The sequence below is a fragment of the Ochotona princeps genome, chromosome 13 (assembly GCF_030435755.1).
Source record: "Ochotona princeps isolate mOchPri1 chromosome 13, mOchPri1.hap1, whole genome shotgun sequence".
Lineage (NCBI taxonomy): Eukaryota > Metazoa > Chordata > Mammalia > Lagomorpha > Ochotonidae > Ochotona > Ochotona princeps.
The window spans coordinates 1,929,768-1,936,620 of record NC_080844.1 but is presented as its reverse complement, the minus strand read 5'-3'; the positions used below and the strand labels follow the sequence as shown (position 1 = coordinate 1,936,620).

General features: G+C 51.6%; 1 pseudogene; it reads left to right on the top strand.

Moving 5' to 3' along the window:
• Positions 1-5,063: 5,063 nt before the first annotated feature.
• On the top strand, positions 5,064-6,027 carry LOC131481738 (probable G-protein coupled receptor 27; annotated as a pseudogene).
• Positions 6,028-6,853: the final 826 nt, after the last annotated feature.

The following is a 6,853-nucleotide window of genomic DNA, read 5'->3' as shown; positions in this document are numbered from 1 at the left end:
GGTCCGGGCTCTGGCTCTGGTCTCGTCACCCCCTTTCCTCCATGGATGCTTAACTGTTGTCTGCCAACCCAGATGAAGAGTGTTGTCTGCGAGTTCAATGCCCAGGGGAAGAAGGAGCTGTTTCTCTTAGTCCCAGTCGGCCTGGGGAGCTTGCCGGGGACATCGGGGCCTAGCACTGCACTGTGGTTGTGGTGGTGGTGGTGGTGGGGTAGTGGTGGTGGCTGCTCCGTCCCCGCCTCTGGGTGGCATCAGCCGGGAGGCCTGGCCCTTCCTCCCCACTGTTCTTTGGGGTTGGGGTTACGGGGACCAGCACTATGGCCGGCCGGTAGTCATGTGTTCTTTTCCCCTTTCCCTTTCCTGTCCTAGGCTGGGGTGCTTCTCTCTCTTCTCCCAGCCCCTCCCGTGTGTATAGTTGTTGCTTTCCTGGGAGAGGCAGGCAGACAATTGTGACTTGTGAGGAGCAGGCCTGTCTGAGAGTCATTTGAGTCATTTGAGGATCAATCACCCTCAGGGTGGGATTGGTCTCTGGCCTCCCCCACCCTGGTCGCGCATCTGGGGATGTGTGCTCCCAGAGCCCCTCTCTTGGGCGGCCCTCCATCCCCCTAAGTGCAGATCGGTGGTGGGCTCCACTCGCCTTGCTTTCTGGGCTCCGTGGTGTTACCGTCTGTCTATGACAGGCATTGTTGAGGGTGCGGAGGTGAAGAGAGGTGTGTGTGCAAGGAGAGGAGGGCTCACCAGGCGTGTTGAGGAGGAGGAAAGGAAGTGAACTCATGCGGTGGGTTGCGGGTCCCCAGACCATGGTCTAGAGCGTGCCTCTCTATTCCTTGTGAGTCTTCCCCCATCCCCTTATTCCCTCACCCATTGCGTGCTTTCTCTCTCTGCCCTTTGGGTGGTCATTCACGCTGCACACATGGTCGGTCATTGGGAGTGGAGCTGGGGGAGAAAGAGCGTGCCTGGAGCCGGGTCTCTGGCCCTATTTTCCTGGTGTGCCTTGCCAGTCCCTCTGCCCCAGACCCAGGGTTGACTGTCTCTCTGCATCGGACCTGGGTCCTGACGCATGGCCAGGACGCATTGCACGCCACCGAGACAAACGCGCCAAGAGGCTATTGGAGGGGACTGTGGGGTACCAGCTATCCAATGCCAACCCAGGCTCTTTGGGCGTTGCAGTACCATTTCGCCTGCTGCGCATCGGGACTGGGGTCTGGTTCGGAGAGCCCTTAGTCCTGGGAAACGGGGCGCGGCCAGAAAAGGTTCTGCCCTCTCGCTGGTCTTGCAACACACATTCCTGGGGAACCTGGTGCTAAACCATCTATAGAGGACCTGCTTCTGTGTCGGGGTTTTGTTCCTAGTAGAGCAGCTCCCTCTCTGCCATCTATTGAAAGTCAGAAGGGTTTGTCTAGGTGTCTGTCTGCCCGCATCCCACAGACTGGCCTGTGGTGCTGCTGGCCGCAAATGGTGGTCAGGCCTTGGTGCTTTGGCTCTTTCCTCCACCGAGCTGACCAGACCCTCCCGGCGAACCCCCAGGGCCTCATCGATGTGCATAACCCGCTGGCATGCGGGGCAGAGGGTGGTTGTGCATGTAGGTGGCCTCAGGTGGGAAGGGGAGTGCAGGGTGGTGGCGAGGATGGCCTTTTCCCCCACCAGGAGTTCGGGCTTCCCACAAGCCCGCAGTCCTCTCCAGCGGTTTGGAGGGGCGCCAGCCTGCCCTTCTCCCTCCAGGATGGAGGCAGGAGCGTTCTTCAAGGAGGCGGGGACCATTGGCTGGTCCTGCATCCCTTTCGCAGGGCGGGTACACTTGCGGGTCGCTGGCCCTATCGATTCTTTCCCTCCCTCCCTTCCGAATAAAGTGGTCAACCAGCTGCTCAGTGGCACTTACTCTCGCATATACCAGCCAGCCGGTCGCTGCTGGTCCATTCTTGCCGGCCTCTGTGGTGGTGGACCAGCTGCCCCTTGGCATTTGGCGGGTGCAGATGAACACGCTATTGCCACTTGGTGTCGCTGTTGATTTGTATGGTTTCTGTGTCCTGTCAGTCTTTTTTTTTTTAAGAGTTAATTGCAAAATTGTAACCATTTTTTCCCACCTTGCTTTTTCAAGCACACAAACTGTCTCATTAGTTATTGTGAATATAAAATAACCCAGGCAGAAGTGACTAGCATGAAAATAACTGCAATACAAAATGTTCTACTGCAATCAGATGACTACAGAAGCTTATAGAGTTCACGTTCACTTTGAGATAATCTTTGAATAGTTACCTAGAAAAAAGTATTTAACTATGTCCTTGATTCTGTGACAGATAATATGTATAAAATTTACTTGACATTTAAAGAAAAATTGGGATTCTTAATAATTCCCTTCCCCCTTTGTCCCCTCCTTTCCATCTCCCCACCGTTTTTTTTTTTCTATTGCTTAGATGTTCAATTTTAACTGACTTTCTTGCTTTCTTTTTCTGTTCTTATGGAGTCTTGCTAAAACTCCCTCCCCTCTCTCTCTTCTTATACCTCCTTTCCATGTCTCCTCCACTTTTTAAATACATGTGTATATACATATACATATATAAAATATGCATGCATGTATATGAATTATGTGTTACAATTTCTTTAGAGTGGGATTTCCCGCCAAACTCCCATCCCCGACAGATTTTCCCCATTTTGCTACAGTGGTGTAATCCTCCCTAAGGAATTATAATTCCATCAGTCTCTTATTTACGTGTACCCCAATACTGCTAGTACAAAGTCAGACAGTCCAGCATCCCATTGTCTACACCTGTCCAACAGTTTCATTGGGAATCTTTCTTTCTTTCTAAATTTTTACTTTCTTTCTCCTTTTTGCTTTCTTTCTGCGTTCTTGGGGAGTCTTTCTAAAAACTGTTTGAATTTTAAATTTAACATTTTGACTGACTCATTGATAGACTGATGCATATATTTTTTCCCCATTTGTTTAGAGAGAAAGGAACGTTAGTTCCACCATGGGAAGCTGGGCTCAAGGTTGAGTGATGACCTGCCTCTGCTGGCTCCACCTGGGGCAGTGCAATACTGCCCGCAGCTCCTTCCCGCCCAGTCTGCTCACTAATCAGCCCAACACTAGACCACCAAGATCCTCAGATGTGCTGCGTCCCAGACTGAAAAACAAATCCAGGCAAAACAGGTGGCTGGGGCTGGGGAAGAATGATTTAGTGGCCCGTTTTTTAGGGGACACACTCACATGAAAGAAAAAAGAGCTGCTGGGATGGAACAGGAGCTAACGGGGCACACATGGGAAGAATGGACGCAATGATCAGAAGCTAACAATTGTGGTGACACTCACTGCTCATTTTTTCAGGCACAGTGGCTGCTGTGCAGAATCACACGCCAGGCACAGGTAGTGACTCATTAGGAACAAGAGGTGGATGAAGAGGATGTGTCTTCCTGCTGCTTCCGCTGAAAGGACCCACCTTGCCCCCAGCAGTATGACACCTCACCCCAACACACCCAACAGCACCCACATTTCTGCTTCCTAAATGCCCCTACCTATGCCTGCCTTGCTGCTGCAATTGTGGAAGCCTGACCTTCCTGCCGCCATCTACCTGGTCAATAAAGCTTTCTTCTGAGCCACTAACTTCTGCTTGAGGCTGATGATTCAGTGAAACATTACCTGAAGTCAAGCAAGCAGGCACATGTACATGCACACACACACACACACCAGTGTGCCATCTGAGTGGGTGCATGGCTGGGTGGGTTGGTCTTTCTCCTGCAGCTGTAGTGACGAGTAGACAAGCAGCCAAGCAGCCAAGCTTCCAGGCTGTTATTCCTCGGATTGCTTTAGCAGGGAGCTGGACCTTGGGAGCAGAGAATCACCACCCCATAGTGGATGCTGGCATAGTGGTTTGGGCTGGCTCGGCGGCTAGCGGGATAGTGGTGGCTAGCTTGGTATGCTGCTAGAGACTCAACTGACCCAATGACTGCTTTTAGAGCAGCCCATGCCAGCCCCTCTTCTCTTCCCTCAACCATCACATGACTGGCCTTCACCCAGGCCGACTTTGGGGAGAGTTCCTCCTGCTCCTCCTTGGTAGCCTGGGATCTTGCTTAGCCTTGCCCAGAGGGGGTAGGGGGAGGAGGGAGGATGGCACCACAGGGATTTCTCCACCTCATGGGGAGACTACAACATACACATAGATACCCACCACTGGCTGCTTGTGCTTTGGGCAGGATACAATGCATTTGGGCCAGCTTCTGCTGGAACGGAGAGAGGGGCATCCTATCAGACCTAACTAGAGCGGCCTGGACTTCAGTGACAGTGCCACTGTTTGTGCCACCATGCCAACCAACCCCAGAGTCTGCAAACAGTGCTTTAGTGTCTAGGAAACCCCACAATATAGGTGCACACATACAGGGTGGAGGTGAAAGCTGATGAAAACCTGTTTCTGTCCAGCGTCCCTTCAGACAATACAGTTGTGTGACACTGAGACCCGGGGTTCTGTACCATCTGGAATGCTCCATTTATTCACCAAAGTTCTGAATTCTCTATTCATCCTGCAGTACTTTGTGAAAGAGTGCTTGATTTGAAGGTGATGGAAATCATGTGTGTGCTCTGAAACTGATCTCTGGCTGTAGAGTTTAGGAGATGTTAGCTGAATATTCTGATTTAGCGCATAGCTTCCAACTATTAACAATTATGTAATCGACTGAAGTCAAAGCTAGAAATGAGGAACTTTATACATGTTCCCATAGGGATAGTGTCGGCTCACAGAGGAAATACAATGATAACTCCAAGTTATACTCAAAGTAGCTGGAAAATTATCAGCAGCAAATAATTACTTTGTTATAAGCTTGCATTTCCACTTGCTAGTAATGAAAGGGCCCAAAATAACTATCTGAGATAATGAAAATATATGTTATTTTGTACGTAAAAGTAATTTATATTTATCACATGAACAACATGAAACAGGAAATAAACTGTGTGTCTTTCATACTGTGACCTAAATTCCAGATCCAAGAGATAAACTCAGGTCTGTTATGATAGCGTAACAGGTAAAGTGCTTCCCTTGAACACACCAGCCTGCTGCTGTGGGCGAGCCTGGCGGGCCATGTGCTGTTCGCACTGCTCCTCAGCCTGCACTGTGCCCATGCTGCCTGCTGCTCCATCTGTGCTGGCCAAAGGACTGCTTGCACTCGCAGTTGTGCTGGCTGCACACTGGGCTGATGCCACCTCTGGGGCCACACTGAGCAGGCTAGGTTGGGGCTGCTCACCTTCCTGGCCCCGCTCTTTTGCTTCTACACCTCCTTCTTGCTGCTTAGCATGGGCATCACCCTCTACCGCTTCTATGCTGAGCACCTGGCAGACTGGCCATATGCCACTATGCTGGTTTGTACCACCTGGGCACTTGCACTGGCCTCAGCCTTCCTACCTGTGCTGGACAGCAGCAGCGGTGGCAAAGACAAGGACCGTCCTTGTGCCCTGGAGCAGCGGCCCGATGGCACCCAGGTGCGCTCAGTTTCCTGCTGCTGCTGAACTCAGTGGTAGACACACACACCTCATTTACCTCCGCCTGCTCTTCTTCATTCACAATCGCCGCAATGATTGGCACAGTGGGAGGTTGGCGGGCCTAGTATTTGCCCTCAGCCATGACTGGACCTTCCACGGGCCTGGTGCCACCGGCTAGGCAGCCACCAACTGGACGGCAGGCTTTGGCTGTGGGCCTATGCCACCCACGCTCCTGGGCATCCTGGCAGTGGGGCCTGGCTGTGATGGGCCGCCTGCTCATGCTGGAGAAGTTTAAGATGGAAAAGCAGTGCAGGACTGTCCACGCAATGATGGTGCTCTTCCTGCTGCTCTGGGGCCCTACATCGTGGTCAGCTACCTGTGGGCCCCATGGCTACCTGAAGGACTCAGTGTGGCTTAGCTTTGTGCAGGCCAGCATCAACCCCATCCTGTGCTTCCTGTTCAACAGGCAGCTCAGGGACTGCCTCTGCACCCAGTTCCTCTGCAGCCACAGCCCCCAGAAAGTGCAAGCCACTCTCCCTTGGGGCTTGAAAGGCATTGGGCTGTGAGGGCTCCATGGAACCTGCCTGCCTGCACACTTGCAGCTCTGCCAACCTCTTTGGCCTGCACAATGCTTCTGTCCCAGTTTTCATTTAAGAAGATGGCTGCAAAATGACTCTCAAAGTGAACAAACAACTGGATTGTACAGATATGTGGTCTTTTGGGAAGTGGGTGGGTTGAGAATGGTGGAGGTGTGGTTGGGGGTTAAGAGGGATGCTCCAGGTGCCAGTCTTGCCCCAGCTCCAGCGTCTTCTTGTGAAGAATGCTTTCAGGCTTTGTGGGCTGCAGTGGGCCCCGGCTTCTTGTCCTGGTTCTTTGCATCTTCTACTCTACGCATGGTTACTCTTCTTTTTTCTTTTAAGTGCAGGCTACCCTCATTTGATTCTTGGACAGCTTCTTCTTTGGAAGCTGTTTTTTTTTTTTTTTTTTTTTTTTTCCCAAAAGAGAACAGTAATCTGGGGAAGGATTGGCTGCAGTAGCCCTATTTCTTGGGAAGGAAGCAGGTGTTGGGGGGTGGGGCAGAACGTTTCTGAGCTGGCGTCGATGGTTGTGGTCGGTGTGGCAAGTGCCCCTTTTGGGTTCTGGCCAAGTGCTGGACACCTGTGTTTCATGTTGTTGTGGCTTTGGTTGAATGGACGAGGTAGTTAGTGGGAAAGGGCAACTTTTTTTTACACGTGGAGTGACAAGGGCCATTTTGGTTCATTTCTTCCTACTGCTGAAAACCCACTGGGCAACTGCTCTCTCTGTTTCTTCTCCATCTCGGATGACAGCAATTCTGTACCATTATGGCTTCTAAAAGAGTAAAAACTGTCTTGGTTAGTGGTGGTGTGTGGG